Source organism: Ranitomeya variabilis, chromosome 6 (assembly GCF_051348905.1).
Source record: "Ranitomeya variabilis isolate aRanVar5 chromosome 6, aRanVar5.hap1, whole genome shotgun sequence".
In the NCBI taxonomy this organism is placed as follows: domain Eukaryota; kingdom Metazoa; phylum Chordata; class Amphibia; order Anura; family Dendrobatidae; genus Ranitomeya; species Ranitomeya variabilis.
The window spans coordinates 181,602,148-181,623,132 of NC_135237.1; the positions used below are offsets into that span (position 1 = coordinate 181,602,148).

Sequence of the window (20,985 nt, forward strand, 5' to 3'; positions counted from 1 at the left end):
ATTCTGCTACAGATGGATCTGGATAAGTTGGAAACTGGGGCTGAAAGGTGGCAGATGAGGTTTAACAATGATAAATGTAAGGTTATACACATGGGAAGAAGGAATCAATATCACCATTACACACTGAACGGGAAACCACTGGGTAAATCTGGCAGGGAGAAGGACTTGGGGATCCTAGTTAATGATAAACTTACCTGGAGCAGCCAGTGCCAGGCAGCAGCTGCCAAGGCAAACAGGATCATGGGGTGCATTAAAAGAGGTCTGGATACACATGATGAGAGCATTATACTGCCTCTGTACAAATCCCTAGTTAGACAGCACATGGAGTACTGTGTCCAGTTTTGGGCACCGGTGCTCAAGAAGGATATAATGGAACTAGAGAGAGTACAAAGGAGGGCAACAAAATTAATAAAGGGGATGGGAGAACTACAATACCCAGATAGATTAGCGAAATTAGGATTATTTAGTCTAGAAAAAAGATGACTGAGGGGCGATCTAATAACCATGTATAAGTATATAAGGGGACAATACAAATATCTCGCTGAGGATCTGTTTATACCAAGGAAGATGACGGGCACAAGGGGGCATTCTTTGCGTCTGAAGGAGAGAAGGTTTTTCCACCAACATAGAAGAGGATTCTTTACTGTTAGGGCAGTGAGAATCTGGAATTGCTTGCCTGAGGAGGTGGTGATGGCGATCTCAGTCGAGGGGTTCAAGAGAGGCCTGGATGTCTTCCTGGAGCAGAACAATATTGTATCATACAGTTATTAGGTTCTGTAGAAGGACGTAGATCTGGGGATTTATTATGATGGAATATAGGCTGAACTGGATGGACAAATGTCTTTTTTCGGCCTTACTAACTATGTTACTATGTTACTAAGTGACAAGACACTCTGTGCCTTAATTCAAATTATCCAAAATAGAAGGTGGCATGAAATTCAAAAGAAAAAAATTCCTGATGATGGGATTGATTTGAAGGAGTTAAAACTATTTTCAAATGTACGTGAGGAATTATCAGTCACTGAAGACCAACTCATCCTTCGTGGTACCAAACTGGTTGTACCTAAGGCCTTGCACAACCTAGTCATACAGATAGCACACGAAGGTCACCTAGGAATTGTTGGCACAAAAAAGTTACTCAGAGAAAAAGTGTGGTTCCCAAATATGGATAAATTGGTGGAAGAGAAGATTAGACATTGCTCCACTTGTCAATTAATTACTCCATCATTAACTCTACAGCCATTACAAATGTCTCCGTTACCCACTGCTGTATGGGAGGAAGTGGCAGTCGACATATATGGACCATTACCAAATGGCCAATACATTCTACTGTAGTAACAATCGATGAATATTCTAGATACCCTGTCATTTCATTCATCTCTTCAACGTCTGCTAATAGTGTCATACCAGAACTGGACGACACATTCTCTGTATATGCGTAGAAAAACTCGGCACTCCACAATTTCTTGAAGAAGTATAATAAAGATATTTATTCCACATCCAGACAAACAGTTCAATTAGTGCTCAATTGCTGCTAAACGTTTTCGGTCCAGTGCGGACCTTCCTCAGAGCAAGTTTATCTAATGTAATACACAAATTATTTAAAACAGAAAAAAAGGAAATAGTGATTAGAATTCAAGTCCGTTGTTATGTGAAAACATGTTATGTCATTCCATAGTATATAAATCTACAATTCTGTCAAAAATCATACAATATATACCAGTACGGTGGTGACTGCAGCTGTACGAATGGTGTCCAAGGAAACATATAACGTATTAGAATACGAAAGATACCCAACAAGAACCATAATGGAAAAGGATATGTTGTGACGGAAAAAGGATATACGTGCTCCTTATGGATGTACGTCGGTGGCGTGGTTTAATTGAAATATCATGGATCATATTTAAGAACGTGCCTATGGAGACAATGCGATCATATTCCGGTATATTGTGCCAATAACCTAAAATCTGGAAAAAAGAGACTAGTATCAAACTGTTATTTTCAAAAAAGGGAGTAAAGGGTAACATCGCTAGATTCAGAGGATGGGGTACAATTGGTGCAGTGTAAAAGCTAACGTTGCTGGCTATAGAGAACAGAGTACAAATGGCGCAATACCTACAGATCTTATGCCCAAGATATTAGATGGAATGGTGCCAAGAAATAGTCACCTGGAGCGCTGTGTCTGGGTATATGAACAAATAAATCTTCTGCTAGAGCAAGTGATTGCCAAGTTAGGAGCTGTAATGTTAAAAAAGTTTCCCTTAAGAACAGGCAGAAGGTTAAAGGTCATGTTCATGATGGTACAGGGTGACCTTAAGCTGGCTTACCAATATATGGAGACTGTGGTCCAAAGCATATTGTGATGCTTAAATGTGTGGTGGGCCCACGCTGCACACTAAAATGAAATGATGGTGGGTCAGTTAGGAATATCCCAGTTCAAGGGGGGGGGGGCAGCTAAGGAAGCGCTGCTCACAGCAGAAGGGGGATGATGTAATGTATAATGATTAGATCTGTCTCTTTAAGAAAGTGAGGGCGGGAGTTCAGTTCAGTTTCAGTTCTAGCCTGAGGAGAAAATGTTATGCTGTGTGCTGGAGGAAAAGAGGAGACGAATAAACTACAGTTAAAGCTTAGGGTACCGTCACACAGTGCCATTTTCATCGCTACGACGGCACGATTCGTGACGTTGCAGCGTCGTATGATTATCGCTCCAGCGTCGTAGACTGCGGTCACACGTTGCAATACACGGCGCTGGAGCGATAATTTCATGACGTATTTGCGATGTAGAAGCCGTTGGTTACTGTGCGCACATCGTATACAACCTGTGTCACACGATGCAATCATGCCGCCACAGCGGGACACTAGACGACGAAAGAAAGTTTCAAACAATCTGCTACGACGTACGATTCTCAGCGGGGATCCGGATCGCAGTAGCGTGTCAGACACAACGATATCGTAACGATATCGCTAGAACGTCACGAATCGTGCCGTCGTAGCGATGAAAATGGCACTGTGTGACGGTACCCTTACTCTTTTAAATTCCTTGCACCGTGTGGACATTACAAACATGTCATTACAAAAAGAGTACAGTATTGAATTACACAGTAATTTATATTTACCTCCTAGCAAGAAGGAAATGTTGTCTCATCAACAACATATATCACCAATCCAGAAGTAGAACCCTCACCATTACACCATTAGCCAGAAAAGATGGTCTCAAAGTCTCCTGTGTGATGGAGTTTTTAGTAAGCATGGTGTCCTTAGGAGAACTATACATATTTGTGAACTACAGCCCCATTCACACAAGGAATTTTGTTGCCTACCATTTTCGGAACAGTGGGGATTCCTGGAACCGGACCCCTAGCATTCTTACGTGTGATAGGCGACCAATGTTGTTTATGGGACACTTTTAGACACTTTAAAACACTTGTGAAGCCTTTTTATGAATGGAATAAAGGAATTGTCTAGTACTTATACTGCTGGACTATCCTCTTGATCGGCCTGCTTTGCTTCACCCGGCAGCAGGTTTAAACATTATAGGCCTGATTTATCATTTGTAAGCGTTTTAAGTCACTTTGTTTTTTTTGTACTATGGTAGCTGTTGACTGTATTTTTTATGACAAATTCTTCAAAGTGGTGCACGCAGTTCATGAATTTTGCACAAAGTCAAAAATGCTCATTTTATGCCTTTGACTGTTTTGTGAAAATTCACCGCACACTCTGTATTTTTGTGGTGATGCCAAAAAATAATATTTATTTGCAGTTTGTTGGAACAGAAAAAATAGAAATAGGTAAAGGGCAGGAGAAAATTCTAAAGCGACTATATTTGAGTGACGTTTCGCCCTGTCCCAGGTCTTATTCAATACGTCGTTGGTAATTCCTTAGTCATGGAGATAGATGCAGTTTGTATGGGGCTATTTCCCTGATCAGGGTAGTGTGCAAAGTGAGCTTTAAATCACATTACTGGTGGCGCTCCCGCACCTTACCTGGCCTCCTGCTGCTGGTGACAAAATGTCAAATATTCAGCTACAATGTTTAAAAATTAGCTTAAATACTTCAGGCATACATTAAACATGCCGGAGGTGGGATGGGGTTCAGGGTCGATGACTGGAGTACATTTGCGCAAAAATTCAGCAAGTTTTTTAAAAGGTCACAATTGATAAATCAGCCAAACATATCTGGAAACCCCAAATCCCATCCACAATGATGAACATAACCCCCACTCCCCCCCCCAAAAAAAAAAAAAAAAAAAAAAAAAAACCCAGGCAATGTACATGTAATAGACTTTCAGAAGGGTCTAACTAAAAAAAATGAATAATGTGCGAAGTAAAAACAGATGTAAAAAAACCCCTCAAAAACTATACAGAAAGGCGCAAATAGAATAATGAACCACACTATATTTCCTTGCAAAGGTCAAACATTGCTCTCCTGATCCTTCATTGTACATGTTGCAAGCAATAAGCACAAGCAAAGTGTCACGTCCCGAACTGCTGACTGTTATTTCAACATTCGATTTGTTACTAAACATCCTTTAATGTCTCCGTGCTCTATATAAAACTGTCGATCCTCACATAGTCTAGTACGTCCATATCTGGGGAGCATTCACACAAGACCAAGGTACACTTTATAGCATTGCTGTCATTTAGAAGAGCTGAAAAGCAGTAGGACAACAGGCATCAATGTTTTCTTCTTTTCTTTTTTTAACACTTAGTGGTCTGGCATGATACAGTGCACAACTATACTTGTATAATGTTAAGAATATTTATACATTTTGCATTACTTATAGTTATTTTGTAGAGACTCTTCTGAAGGCTAGAGTCACACTTAACGTATGAAAAATCTGTTCTATTTCCTTGGACGAGAGTTGCACAAATGTTCTCCGTATGGTCATCCCTGTGCAATGCGTTTGCAATGCGATGATGCGATTTCCTCTCCTCTAAGTATCCTTATGACAACCATATGAAATCCGTATGACATGCATATGGCTTTACATCTCTCACTGCTTTTCCCCATTGAATTTTATGGCTCAATGGGCTGAAATGGGGAAAATGTGTGCTTATTTCTTGCAAGTCACACTGATGGTCCATGTGTTGTCCGATCTCGCACCCATAGACTTGCATTGGCGAGACTCGGGCAATATACGCATACAATCGCATCATGCTGAATGCGCCTGAGAAAAAAAAAACAGTGATGTGAGCTGCCCCATAGATTAACAGTGGTCCGAGCGCTATGCGATGTTTTCTCGCATGGCACTTGTCCGTATTCTACGCTAGTGTGACTCCAACCGAAAATTTAGAATAGATGAAAACAATTTTTAAATGTGTTTTGTGATCCTTAAAATGTATGTTTTTTTCTGGCATCTGCCATGTGCTGCATAAAAGCCTACAGAAGGCATAATATAGGCATTCTACATTTGAAAAACAAAACAATGCTCCAAACCAAAATTGCTTTGCAGGCTGTGCAGCAAAAAAAATAATGCAAGAAAAATGTGAAAAAAACCCAATGTCCTCCACATTATTACCAATTATTTTTGTGCAAACGTAACAATTTTATTAGATATAAAGGCACATAAACATAAACATTCTATCAAGACAAGCAAAATGTATAGAGAGGGATGGATAAACAAACAATGGGTCTCTCTGTAACATGTAGAGAGGTGGGAGGAGCAGCCCCTTAGGGGCTGCTATTCTGGTGTCTCTCTTGGGAATTATGGGTAAGAGCATTCTTTGATTCACGGATGTTTATAGCATACTAGATGGTGGCCTTATTCTAACGCATTGGGTATTCTAGAATATGTATGTAGTTTATTTATGAAGGTTTCAGAATAATGCAATGAATACACAGGATTCAGCCAGCGGGGCGCGACCAATTAGCAAAGCATGGTTCAAATCCCGCACCAATTCACGGTCGGACTGCGCATGCCGCTGATTGTTCGCGGCCGGCCGCGACCAGTCAGTGAAGTCAGGGCCAGCTGCTGGTTTTTGAGGGACCCAGGAGAAAGAGTCTCACAGCCCACGTAGCATATGGCACAGCCACATAGTATATAGCACAGGCACGTAGTATATAGCACAGCTATGTAGTATATAACACAGCCACATAGTATATAGCACAGCCACGTAGTATATAGCAGCCATGTAGTATATAGCAGCCACGTAGTATATAGCACTGGCACGTAGTATATAGCACAGACCACGCAGTATATAACACAGCCATGTAGTATATAGCACAGCCCATGCAGTATTTAACACAGCCCACATAGTATATAGCACAGCCCATGTAGTATGCAGCACAGCCCACGCAGTATATAACACAGCCCACGTAGTATATAGCACAGCCCACGCAGTATATAACACAGCCCACGTAGTAAATAGCACAGCCATGTACTATATTGCACAGCTACGTAGTATATAGCACATCCATGTAGTATATTGCACAGCCACATAGTATATAGCACAGCCCACGCAGTATATAACACAGCCCACGTAGTATATCGCACAGCCCACGTAGTATATAGCACAGCCCATGCAGTATATAACACAGCCCACGCAGTATATAACACAGCCCATGTAGTATATAGCACAGCCCACGCAGTATATATCACAGCCCATGCAGTATGTAACAGCCCACGTAGTATATAACGCAGCCCACATAGTATATAGCAATGTGGGCACCATATCCCTGTTATAAAAGGAATAAAAATAAAAAATAGTTATATACTCACCTTCAGGTGGCCCCCGGATCCAGCCCAGATCTTTAGCGATGCTCCGTTCCCAGTAATGCCTTGCGGTAATGCATTCTTGGGACTGGAGCGTCGCGAGGAGCGGGAAAGGCTGGCGTGGGCACCGGAAGGTGAGAATATAATGTGTTTTTTTAATTATTATTTTTAACATTATGTTTTTACTATTGATGCTGCATAGGCAGCATCAATAGTAAAAAGTTGGTCACACTTACAGGGTTAGTGGCAGCGTTAACAGACTGAGTTACACCGCGTTATGCCGCGGTGTAACACAGTCCGTAATACGGACTGCTAAAACGCTATGTGGGCACTGACTGGAGGGGAGTATAGAGGGGACACTGACTGGAGGGGAGTAGGGAGGGGCCAATTCGCGGCCGGACTGTGCCTGTCGCTGATTGGTAGCGCCCAGCCGGCTGCGACCAATCAGTGACGCTGGATTTCCGTGACAGACAAACAGACAGACAGACGGAAGTGGACCTTAGATGATTATGTATAAAGACTAGATGGTGGCCCGATTCTAACGCATCGGGTATTCTAGAACATGTATAGTAGTATATAGCACAGCCCACGCAGTATATAACACAGCCCACATAGTATATAACACAGCCCACGTAGTATATAGCACAGCCCACATAGTATATAGCACAGCCCATGTAGTATATAGCACAGCCCACGCAGTATATAACACAGGCCACGTAGTATATAGCACAGCCACGTACTATATAACACAGGCCACGTAATATATAACACAGTTAACGTTGTATATAACAGAGCCCATGTAGTATAACACAGCCCACGTAGTGTACAGCACAGCCCAAGTAGTACATAGCACAGCCCACGCAGTATATAGTACAGCCCACGTAGTATATAGCACAGCCACGTAGTATATAACACAGGCCACATAGTATATAACACAGCCCACGTAGTATATAGCACAGTGACATAGTATATAGCAGCCACGTAGTATATAGCAGCCACGTAGTATATAGCAGCCATGTAGTATATAGCACAGTCACATAGTATATAGCACAGCCACGTAGTATATAGCACAGGTACGTAGTATATAGCACAGGCACGTAGTACATAGCACAGCTACATAGTATATAGCACAGCTACATAGTATATAGCACAGCCACATAGTATATAGCACAGCCACATAGTATATAGCACCGCCACATAGTATATAGCACAGCCCACGCAGTACATAACACAGCCCATGTAGTATATAACACAGCGCACGTAGTATATAGCACAGCCCATGTAGTACATAACACAGCCACGTAGTATATGGCACAGCCATGTAGTATATTGCCCAGCCATGTAGTATATTGCACAGCCACGTAGTATATAGCACAGAGACGTAGTATATAACACAGGCCACACAGTAGATAACACAGTCCATACAGTAGATAACACAGCCCATGCAGTATATAACACAGCCCATGCAGTATATAACACAGCCCACGTAGTATCTAACACAGCCCACGTAGTATATAGCAATGTGGGCACCATATCCCTGTAAAACAAAAATGAATTAAAATCAAAAATAGTTATATACTCAACTTCCGTCGGCCTCCGCATCCAGCCGAGGCCTTCAGCGATGCTCGTCGCGACGCTCCGTTCCTAGTAATGCCTTGCGGCAATAACACGTGATGATGTAGCAGTCTCGCGAGACCGCTAAGTCATTTCCGGTCATTGCCGCAATGCATTCTTGGGACCGGAGCGTCGCGAGGAGCAGGAAAGGCACCGGAAGGTGAGAACATAATGATTTTTTAATTTTTTAATTGTTTTTAACATTAGATCTTTTTACTATTGATGCTGCATAGGCAGCATCAATAGTAAAAAGTTGGTCACACAGGGTTAATAGCAGCGTTAACGGACTGCGTTACACCGCGTTATGCCGCGGTGTAACGCAGTCTCTTTAACGGACTGCTAAACCGCTATGGGGGCACTGACTGGGGAGTAGGAGGGGGCACTGACTGGAGGGGAGTAGGGAGGGGCAAATTCGCGACCGGACTGTGCCCGTCGCTGATTGGTCGCGGCTGGCCGCTACCAATCAGCGACTCGGGATTTCTGTGACAGACAAACAGACGGAAGTACCTCTTAGACAATTATATAGATAGATGGTGCATTTTACTGTTCTGCATACTTTATAGATCCCACATTGGTGGGTAGTACATGGCCAATTTAGGCCCCGCACTAATGCACTTATGCCTTTGTAAGCACTAGCACTTTTGAAAAAAAAAAAAAAAATATATATATATATATATATATATATATATATATATATATATATATATACTGTATATATTATGACTGTTCCTCCCACCTCTCTACATGTTACAGGGAGACCCATTGTTTGTTTATCCTTCCCTCTCTATACATTTTGCTTGTCTTGATACAATATTTATGTTTAATTGCCTTTATATCTAATAAAATTGTTACTTGTTTGCACAAAAATAATTATGGACCGTACTCCATGTCTTTTTTTATCCAATGTTATTGAGGAGTGTCCATATGGGTATTTCACAAGTCCTAAGAACAGAAGCAGAGGACTTTGATTTATACGGTGTTATAATGTATTCTGTTCTGATTTTTCTGTCTTCTATCTCTATACTCTAGTATATTTCACTGTACTTATATTCTAGAGGTCAGAGATTTTTCCTTCCTATAAAATTACTACAAAATAATGAAAAACAATTACAATAATGACATTTTTAATGCTGTTTTTTAAAATAAACATCAGAAATCAGCGCAGAGTAAATATATTTGTATCTGTAATCATAACAACCTGCACAACATAGTGAACATTGATTTGATTTTTTTTCTCTTAATTTAACCCATGAAAATGAAAGAAAAATGGAATGCTGAGCCTGTGTTCACATGTAGAGCGAATGCTGAATTCTTCTGTTGCTTTTTATCTGCATGTCTTCTGCAAGTGTGACCAAATGACGCAATAACAAAGTTCTCTGATTATTGTGTTTTTGCTGTGTTTTTTGTGTTTTCTTATTTGATGCGCTTTTGTTGCAGATATGAAACAACATATATTGATGCTTTTTTATAGTACAATATAATTTTTATTCTGTAAAAGTTGGGAGCAGAGGCGTAGTTAGGGGTTTAACTCGAGGCTGGGGGGACATCTGAACGGGCCCTTAACCGGTAGTCCTGATTACAACTATGGTGGAGCAACCTAATAGTGGCAGCGGCTTTCACGTCTGTGCAATAATGAGCTAGTGACCTAAGAAAGCTCTACTTAAATGTCTTTATTTGTCAACTTACAATATAAATCCAAACTTTATCATGCAGTTCACAGCCGGAGTGTCCGTATTAGTCCGTTGCCGTTGGTGACTGCACCATATTATAACTCAAGAATGCGGTAATGGCTTTGCTCTGGTCTCTGGCTCTAGTCTGTTTTCACTTTCACACAGTCAGGCATACACAGAGCCTTCTGCTTGTAAACTAAGGTCGGGGTCACACTTGCAACTGCAATGCGAGAAACTCGCGCGAGTCTCTCGCATCAAAACTCGGCACTCGAGACTGCAGTGTACGGTTGCATGTATTTCTATGCTGCTGAACGCTCCGGTCCGAACCGCCAGCAGCAGTGCCGGGTATTGAGGTGAGAAACTCGCACAAGTTTCTCACATTGCAGTTGCAAGTGTGACCCCGGCCTAACACTGACAATCCAACCCTTTCCTGAAGGGAGAGATCTGTCCCACTACCTTCCTACATATCTTTCCAAAAATAAAAGTCCAGGTCAAGTTTTCCTAAATCTGACTTGGTCTAATAGCTTGACCATCCCACACTGGCTGTAATTACATCGCTCTCCAGGGGGATCAGTATGTTTCTATGCACATCCTGGGTGACATGGAACAACCCTGGTATATGATTCCCCTCACTACCTCAAAAAGGGTAAAGGGGAATCTCAGCAGATGACTACGTTGTTACTGGAAATAAATATCTACAAAGACCAAGATATACACTCACCGGCCACTTTATTAGGTACACCTGTCCAACTTCTTGTTAACACTTAATTTCTAATCAGCCAATCACATGGCGGCAACTCAGTGCATTTAGGCATGTAGATGTAGCGCCCCCACCGCCGCAGGGCCGAGGGGTACCCGGTACCGGGCCTCTGAGTCTCTGCTCTGGGGTTGTCACGGCAGCTAGACCCCGGTCCGTGACCCTGCCGTGGGGCGCTCAGTGAATAACAGGTGTGGATGATGGTGGTGATGCTGGGGTGAAGCTGTGGTGGTGCGGTGCAGTAAATAACGAGGACACCAGGTTGCAGTCTCTTTACCTCTTTACTGAAGATCTCTGGGTCCTCAGTCCAGAATACGGTTCACCAGGCTGCGCAAGTCCGGCCGGTCCAATGGCACCTCCAGAGTTCTCCTCACAGGTGGAAATCGGTGCCTTCCTTCTAGCGCTATGTGTTGTGGTCCTTCCCTGCTGTGCTTACGGAAAGTCCCCCACAACCGTTGTGTCTGTTTCTTAAGTTCCCTCACAACTCGATTAAATGATGTTCTTCTAATCCTCCGTCCCTCCCTGATGTTCTGGTTGGAACGGCACCCGTTTGACGGGTAGGCTCGGAGCTCTTCCGGGACCCTAGAGTCGCCCCTCTCCACAGGTTGCCCCCCAAGACTGCATAGGTGATATGTGTTAGACAGCCTGCCTTAAACTGACTGTCCTGCCGCTGTTTAGAGTATTGCTTGAAGCTGATTGTTATGATACTCCCTCGGCGTTCCGGCCACCGGTAATGCGCCTCAGTAGGGTGTTGCTCCGGTCTTACAGCACGACCCCTACTGGTATTTCTCCTTTTGCTTGATCTCGTTTCTCACTCAGCACAATCTATCTCGCTTCTAGTCCTTCCTTGGGCACCGCCGCTACCCGGAGCAGGCGCGGTCCCGTTACGTTCGTTCAAGTTGCCAAGCCTCTGTCAGGATCCCACCCCTGACAGAGACCCTACTGTATCTTCCCCTACAACACCCTCTGCCACAAGGTGTTGCCTGGTTCCAACCCAGTCAGCTTTCTGATCTAACTTCCTGCCTGACCCCCAGTTTACCCACTATGGTGGGGAGTGGCCTAATGAATAGAACCCTTAGCTCCCCCCGGAGGCCCAGCTGTGAAATGTATTGGTGTCTGTGATACCTGATCAGATGAACCCCTTCAGTGCCATCGGACGCACCATGGCTCCCCACAGTGGCGGAGCCACAGCACTGCAACGACCAGGACTCTGGGGCGCTGCATAGACATGGTCAAGACAATCTCCTGCAGTTCAAACCGAGCATCAGTATGGGGAAGAAAGGTGATTTGAGTGCCTTTGAACGTGGCATGGTTGTTGGTGCCAGAAGGGCTGGTCTGAGTATTTCAGAAACTGCTGATCTACTGGGATTTTCACGCACAACCATCTCTAGGGTTTACAGAGAATGGTCCGAAAAAGAAAAAAAATCCAGTGAGCGGCAGTTCTGTGGGCGGAAATGCCTTGTTGATGCCAGAGGTCAGAGGAGAATGGGCAGACTGGTTCGAGCTGATAGAAAGGCAACAGTGACTCAAATCGCCACCCGTTACAACCAAGGTAGGCCTAAGAGCATCTCTGAACGCACAGTGCGTCGAACTTTGAGGCAGATGGGCTACAGCTGCAGAAGACCACACCGGGTACCACTCCTTTCAGCTAAGAACAGGAAACTGAGGCTACAATTTGTACAAGCTCATCGAAATTGGACAGTAGAAGATTGGAAAAACGTTGCTTGGTCTGATGAGTCTCGATTTCTGCTGCGACATTCGGATGGTAGGGTCAGAATTTGGCGTAAACAACATGAAAGCATGGATCCATCCTGCCTTGTATGGAGCATCTTTGGGATGTGCAGCCGACAAATCTGCGGCAACTGTGTGATGCCATCATGTCAATATGGACCAAAATCTCTGAGGAATGCTTCCAGCACCTTGTTGAATCTATGCCACGAAGAATTGAGGCAGTTCTGAAGGCAAAAGGGGGTCCAACCCGTTACTAGCATGGTGTACCTAATAAAGTGGCCGGTGAGTGTATATACTACAGGCACATACCCCCTGTTTCTGTAGGTGCGTGCTGAGTACAGCACGGGGACCACTTCCCTCTGCTCATTTTAAACCTGTAATAAATTGTTAATAAAGTTTGTTTACATATTTATCTGGACTTTATGCTGCTTTTTTTTTTTTTTTTCCTTTGGTTGTTGATAAAGGAGACTATGTAAGATATATACTGTATGTGTGTGGCAAAACATATCTGTAGCATTGTGCCATAAAAACAGGGGGGCCCAGACACATTTCTGGCACAGGGGCCCAAGCTGTCAGTGTCTATCCCTGTCCAGCACCGTTCCCATTTATTCCCATCCTGCGCCAACTCCTCAATCTGCTGATACTAGGGTATATATATATATATATATATATATATATATATACTCAGCCTCTGCTACCATATCTATCCCTATTACTGCACCTGCTGTTTGGCACAATACAGTCCTTTCAGTACCCCACATAGTAGTCCTTACCACTTTGCCCTTTACATAGTAATAATGCCTCCTTTGTGCCATCTAAGTGGTAAAATTGCGCATTAGAAAATATGAGTGCTCTAGTAAACAATGTCCTCATTTTTCCCCTAGAAAGTAGTAATGCTCCCTGTGCACGTTTTCTGGTCACAGTACTCTGAGTGGTCCTATAACAGTAATGCTTCTTAAGTGTCCACTTAGCATGTCATAATGTCACCTGAGTCCCCCAGTGTACAGCTCCTCTAAAAATTATGATGGGCCTACAGCTCCCCTATACACAGTGTAATGCACCCATAACTCCTCTAGACACAAAATAATGCTCCCACAACTGCCCTCTACACAATATAATGGGCCCACTGCTCCCTATACACTGTATGGTGGGCCCACAGCTCCCCTGTACAGAGTATAATGGGCCCACAGAGTTATTGTGCATAGTATTAGTATGATGATCCCATTTCTCCCCCAAAAAACAGAGTGTAGGTCTTTTTTTATTATATACAGATATGTAGAAATCGCAGGAACACGGGATGCCACCACGGACAGAAGGCAGACCAAGAGTTAAGGTTTTTTTCATTAAACAATAAATGCACTCTACGCAGGGAGTTAGGGATTGTAGAGGGATAGTAGGAATGGGGCAGAACTGTGAAGGAGGAAGGATGGGTAACGGCGAACGATAGTTCAATATGAAAGTGGTAGCACTTATCAGACTAATGTCTTCTGGTATGCAGAGTTTCAGGGTTCCAACGGTGGCACCAACAACAGCGGTGCGTGGTGTCTCAGTGTTGTCCGCGGCAGGCGAGGATCCAACGGTGGCACCAACAACTGCGGCACTTGACATCTCAAAGCAGTCTCTGAGAAGCGAGTAGATTTCCCATACCCAACGGTGTCTGGCACGGTACTGAGTCCAATGTGAGGTACCGCTGGAACGAACTCTCGCTCCGTGGTGTGTGCAGGTCCTTGTTAAACAGGTATTGGCCTGGCTGCGCGTTCCACACGGCATCCTACTAACGGCACGGTCTGTGATGTCAGCCCTGAGTCACCTCCTGTGAAGAGGGTGGCGGGAACCTGTCAATTGGTCGCCTACCAGTCAGAGACCTCTCTGCCGAGGGTCTGTAGGGCTGGCCTGCGTAATCGAGCTGCTCTGACTTCACAGCAGCCACAGCGCCTGTCCTGCCACTTAGCTTTCCCGCGTGAGCTCTGCCACTTTTCCTGCACGTAGCGCTAACAGGCCCCACCTCGCCTAGTCCAGTCACATGACCCGGTTAGTCCAGCAATCTATATCTTCCCCCCTGCAACATGGGGGACAGCCCTGGCAGTTCCGGAACCGGCATGTAAAAGGTACCCCTGCTCTGGTACTCCTCCTTACAGATACATCACATGACACAACTACGATACATCTACTATATAATTGTCTAAGGGGCACTTCCGTCTGTCTGTCTGTCTTTCACGGAAATCCCAAGTCGCTGAGTGGTCGCAGTCAAACGGCCACGACCAACCAGCGACGGGCACAGTGCGGCCGCGAAATGACCGCTCCCTATTCCCCTGCCGTCAGTGCCTGCTCCATACACCCCTCCAGTCAGCGCTCACGCAGGGTTAATGGCAGCGTTAACGGACTGCGTTATGCCGCTGTGTAACGCACTTCGTTAACGCTGCTCTTAACCCTGTGTGACCAACTTTTTACTATTGATGCTGCCTATGCAGCATCAATACTAAAAAGATCTAATGTTAAAAATAATAAAAAAAATGAAAAAATCATTATATACTCACCTTCTGTCGGCCCCCGGATCCAGCCCAGGCCTATCCCGCTCCTCGCGACGGTCCGGTACGTACATTGCGGTCTCGCGAGATGATGACGTAGCGGTCTTGCGAGTCCGCTACGTCATCATCTCGCGAGACCGCAATGCACTCTTGGGACCGGAGCATCACGAGAAGCATAGGTCAATGCCTGGGCTGGATCCAGGGGCTGACGGAAGGTGAGTATATAACTATTTTTTATTTCAATTCTTTTTTTAAAAGGGATATGGTGCCCATATTGCTATATACTACATGGGCTGTGTTAGATACTGCGTGGGCTGTGTTATATACTACATCTCTGTGCTATATACTATGTGGGCTGTGCTATATACTACGTGGCTGTGGTATATATTACGTGGCTGGGCAATATACTACATTGCTGTGCTCTATACTACGTGGCCTGGGTTATATACTGCATGGGCTGTGTTATATATTATGTCTCTGTGCTATATACTACGTGGCTGTGCTATATACTACGTGGCTGTGCAATATATTATGTGGCTGTGCAATATACTATGTGGCTGTGCAATATATTACATGGCTGGGCAATATACTACATGTCTGTGCTATATACTACGTGTCTGTGCTATATACTACGTGGCTGGGCAATATACTACGTGGCTGGGCAATGTACTACGTGGCTGGGCAATATACTACGTGTCTGTGCTATATACTACGTGGCTGGGCAATATACTACGTGGCTGGGCAATATACTAAGTGGCTGGGCAATATACTAAGTGGCTGGGCAATATACTACGTGGCTGGGCAACATACTACGTGTCTGTGCTAATTACGTGGGCTGTGCTATATACTACATGGCTGGGCAATATACTATGTGGCTGTGCTATATACTACGTGGCTGTGCTATATACTACGTGGGCTTTGTTATATACTACGTGGGCTGTGTTATACGCTACTTGGCTGTGCTATATTTCTCTGCTATATCTGTGCATCAGAGACTCTTTCGCCCGGGGCCCTCAAAAACCTGGAGCCAGCCCTGGCTCCACTGATTGGTCACGCCTGGCCACGAACAATCAGCGACAGTCGCAGTCCGCCCGCGAATTGGCGCGGAATTTGAACCATGCTTCGCTAATTGGTTGCGGCCGGCTGGCCGAATCCTTTGTATAAATTGCATTATTCTGAAAACTTCATAAATAAACCACATACATATTCTAGAATACCCGATGCGTTAGAATCGGGCCACCATCTAGTTACAGAATAAGACACAACAGAACAAAACAAGAACAAAGCTTCAATCAGACAAGATGACAAAATCAGACACAAATCATAAAGAAATAAACCAGAATTGGAAACAAAATGGAGGAAAGCTCTTGACTTACTAATCAGGGGAAAAAATGAAAATAAAAGGGAAGTAACAAAATAACCATAACTACCGTATATGAATACTCCCTAAAATAATAAATTATAAATAGTATAAAATCAGGTCAAACCCCTGACCCAGCTTTATTCATACTACTATATACTGTACAACCCCACTACATTCACACTATCCTATATACAATATTATACACAATATAAACACTATAAACACATTACAATAAACTGAATATTATACAAGACACCACAAACAGAACAAAACCCTATTGGTCCCACTGCCTTACCTTACAGCAATCCCCTTACATCACCACATTCACCCTACAACAAACCTAAGCACCCCAAAACACAGTGTAATGATCCCCAGAGTATCCCTCAGACTGTATAATGGCCCCCAAACTGTATAATATTCCCCCCACGTTTGCTCCCAAACTGTATAATTGCCCCCACACTAGCTCCCAAACTGTATAAGGATCCACCCACATTAGCTCCCAAACTGTTAAATGGCCCCCACATTAGCTCCCAAACTCTATAATGGCCCCCACACTATATAATGGCCCCTGCATTAGGCCCCAAGCTAAAAAATGACCCCACATTAGCTCCCACACTTTAATGGCCCCTGCATTAGTCCGTAAGCTGTATAATGGTCCCCACAGTAGCTACCACACTATATAATGGTCCCTGCTTCAAACCCCAAGATATACAGTACAGACCAAAAGTTTGGACACACCTTCTCATTTAAAGATTTTTCTGCATTTTCATGACTATGAAAATTGTACATTCACAATGAAGGGATCAAAACTATGAAGTAACACATGTGGAATTATATACTTAACAAAAAAGTGTGAAACAACTGAAATTATGTCTTATATTCTAGGTTCTTCAAAGTAGCCACCTTTTGCTTTAATGACTGCTTTGCACACTCTTGGCATTCTCTTGATGAGCTTCAAGAGGTAGTCACTGGGAATGGTTTTCACTTCACAGGTGTGCCCTGTCAGGTTTAATAAGTGGCATTTCTTGCCTTATAAATGGTGTTGGGACCATCAGGTGTGCTGTGCAGAACTCTGGTGGATACACAGCTGATAGTCCTACTGAATAGACTGTTAGAATTTGTATTATGGCAAGAAAAAAGCAGCTAAGTAAAGAAAAACGAGTGGCCATCATTACTTTAAGAAATGAAGGTCAGTCAGTCCAAAAAATTGGGAAAACTTTGAAAGTGTCCCCAAGTGCATTGGCAAAAACCATCAAGCGCTACAAAGAAACTGGCTCACATGAGGACCACCCGAGGAAAGGAAGACCAAGAGTCACCTCTGCTTCTGAGGATAAGTTTATCCAAGTCACCAGTCTCAGAAATCGCAGGTCAACAGCAGCTCAGAATAGAGACCAGGTCAATGCCATGCAGAGTTCTAGCAGCAGACACATCTCTACAACAACTGTTAAGAGGAGACTTTGTGCAGCAGGCCTTCATGGTAAAATAGCTGCTATAAAACCACTGCTAAGGACAGGCAACAAGCAGAATAGACTTGTTTGGGCTAAACAACACAAGGAATGGACATTAGACCAGTGGAAATCTGTGCATTAGTCTGATGAGTCCAAATTTGAGATCTTTGGTTCCAACCACCGTGTCTTTGTGCGACGCAGAAAAGGTGAACGGATGGACTCTACATGCCTGGTTCCCACCGTGAAGCATGGAGGAGGAGGTGTGATGGGGTTGGGGTGCTTTGCTGGTGACACTGCTGGGGATTTATTAAAAATTGAAGGCATACTGAACCAGCATGGCTACCACAGCATCTTGCAGCAGCATGATATTCCATCTGGTTTGCATTTAGTTGGACCATCATTTATTTTTCAACAGGACAGTGACCCTAAACACACCTCCATGCTGTGTAAGGGCTATGTGACCAAGAAGGAGAGGATGGGGTGCTACGCCAGATGACATGGCCTCCACTGTCACCAGACCTGAACCCAGTTGAGATGGTTTGGGGTGAGCTGGACTGCAGAGTGAAGGCAAAAGGGCCAACAAGTGCTAAGCATCTCTGGGAACTCTGTTATGGACCTGGTGGTTAGGAGCACCCGAAATGACCTGATGGTTAAAACAGAAAACCTGGGACAAGCTCTGAGGAGGTGGTAACTCTACTGACCGCAATCCCTAATCCTATCACACACACTAGAAATAGCCGTGGAGCGTACCTAACTCTCCCTAGATGCCTCTTCACAGCCTAAGAGCTAACTACCCCTAAAGATAGAAATAGCAGCCTACCTTGCCTCAGAGAAATTCCCCAAAGTAAAGGTAGCCCCCCACAAATATTAACTGTGAGTTAAGAGGGAAGTAACAAACACAGGAATGAAACAGATTTTAGCAAAGGAGGCTGAATCTTCTCTAGATAGACAGAGGATAGGAAAGGGAACTATGCGGTCAGTATTAAAAACTACAAAAACCACGCAGAGTGTGCAAAAAGACCTCCACACCGACTCACGGTGTGGAAGTGCAGCTCTGCACCCCCAGAGCTTCCAGCTAACAAGGAAATATCATAATAGCAAGCTGGACTAGAAACATAGCATGTACTGAAAAATATATACAAAAACCGATGAACAGCAAATGACTAGCAAGGACTTAGCTTCTGCTGGAGTAGACAGGTCATCAGAGAAATCCAAGAGAGATCTGAACCAGTACTGAGACATTGACAGCTGGCATGAACTAACGACCTGGGCAGAGTTAAATAGGGAAGCCAGCAGAAGCAATAAACGAGGGCAGCTGAGAAAGCCAACCTCAAAGATCAGCAGTTCCACTCAAGCCACCAGAGGGTGTCCAAGGACAGAACTCACCAAAGTACCATTCACGACCACAGGAGGGAGCCCGAGAACGAAATTCACAACAGTACCCCCCCCTTGAGGAGGGGTCACCGAACCCTCACCAGAGCCTCCAGGCCAATTAGGATGAGCCAAATGAAAGGCACGAACCAAATCGGCAGCATGGACATCGGAGGCAACAACCCAGGAATTATCCTCCTGACCATAGCCCTTCCATTTAACCAGGTACTGAAGCTTCCGTCTCGAAATACGAGAATCCAAAATCTTCTCCACCACATACTCCAACTCCCCCTCAACCAACACCGTAGCAGGAGGATCAACGGAAGGAACCATAGGCGCCACATATCTCTGCAACGACCTATGGAACACATTATGGATGGCAAAAGAAGTTGGAAGGGCCAAACGAAACGACACAGGATTGATAATTTCAGAAATCTTATAAGAACCAATGAAACGAGGCTTGAACTTAGGAGAAGAAACCTTCATAGGAACATAACGAGAAGACAACCAAACCAAATCCCCAACACGAAGTCGGGGACCAACACAGCGACGGCGGTTAGCAAAACGTTGCGCCTTCTCCTGAGACAACGTCAAATTGTCCACCACGTGAGTCCAAATCTGTTGCAACCTGTCCACCACAGAATCCACACCAGGACAGTCAGAAGGCTCAACCTGCCCTGAAGAAAAACGAGGATGAAAATCAGAATTACAAAAAAAAGGCGAAACCAAAGTAGCAGAACTAGCCCGATTATTAAGGGAGAACTCGGCCAATGGCAAGAAGGTCACCCAATCATCCTGATCAGCAGAAACAAAGCATCTCAGATAGGTTTCCAAGGTCTGATTGGTTCGTTCGGTTTGGCCATTTGTCTGAGGATGGAACGCTGAAGAAAAAGACAAATCAATGCCCATCTTAGCACAAAAGGACCGCCAAAACCTACAAACAAATTGGGAACCTCTGTCAGACACAATGTTCTCCGGAATGCCATGCAAACGAGCCACATGCTGAAAAAACAATGGAACCAAATCAGAGGAGGAAGGCAACTTAGGCAAGGGTACCAAATGGACCATCTTAGAAAACCGATCACAAACCACCCAGATGACAGACATCCTTTGAGAGACAGGAAGATCAGAAATAAAATCCATGGAAATATGTGTCCAGGGCCTCTTCAGCACAGGCAAAGGCAAAAGCAACCCACTGGCACGAGAACAGCAAGGTTTGGCCCGAGCACAAGTCCCACAGGACTGCACAAAAGAACGCACATCCCGTGACAAGGAAGGCCACCAAAAGGACCTGGCAACCAAATCTCTGGTACCAAAAATCCCAGGATGACCAGCCAACACTGAACAATGAACCTCAGAAATAACCCTACTAGTCCATCTATCAGGGACAAACAGTTTCTCCACTGGACAGCGGTCAGGTCTATCAGCCTGAAACTCCTGCAGCACCCGCCGCAAATCAGGGGAGATGGCAGACAGAATCACCCCCTCTTTAAGAATACCAGCCGGCTCAGGGACTCCCGGAGAATCAGGCAAAAAACTCCTAGAAAGGGCATCAGCCTTCACATTCTTAGATCCCGGAAGGTATGAGACCACAAAATCGAAACGGGAGAAAAACAGTGACCATCGAGCCTGTCTAGGGTTCAACCGCTTGGCGGACTCGAGGTAAGTCAGATTCTTGTGATCAGTCAGGACCACCACGCGATGTTTGGCTCCCTCAAGCCAATGTCGCCACTCCTCGAATGCCCACTTCATAGCCAACAACTCCCGATTGCCGACATCATAATTACGCTC

General features: G+C 44.4%; 1 protein-coding gene across 1 annotated transcript in view; it reads left to right on the top strand.

Annotated features, from left to right (window-relative positions):
• The first annotated feature begins 4,604 nt into the window (after positions 1-4,604).
• The window catches only part of RP9 (RP9 pre-mRNA splicing factor), a 206,610-nt gene continuing 190,229 nt past the window's right edge, over positions 4,605-20,985 (top strand). The window contains exon 1 of the mRNA XM_077269293.1: positions 4,605-4,614. The gene's annotated coding sequence lies outside the window, so the exon portion shown is untranslated. The remainder of the gene's footprint in view (positions 4,615-20,985) is intronic.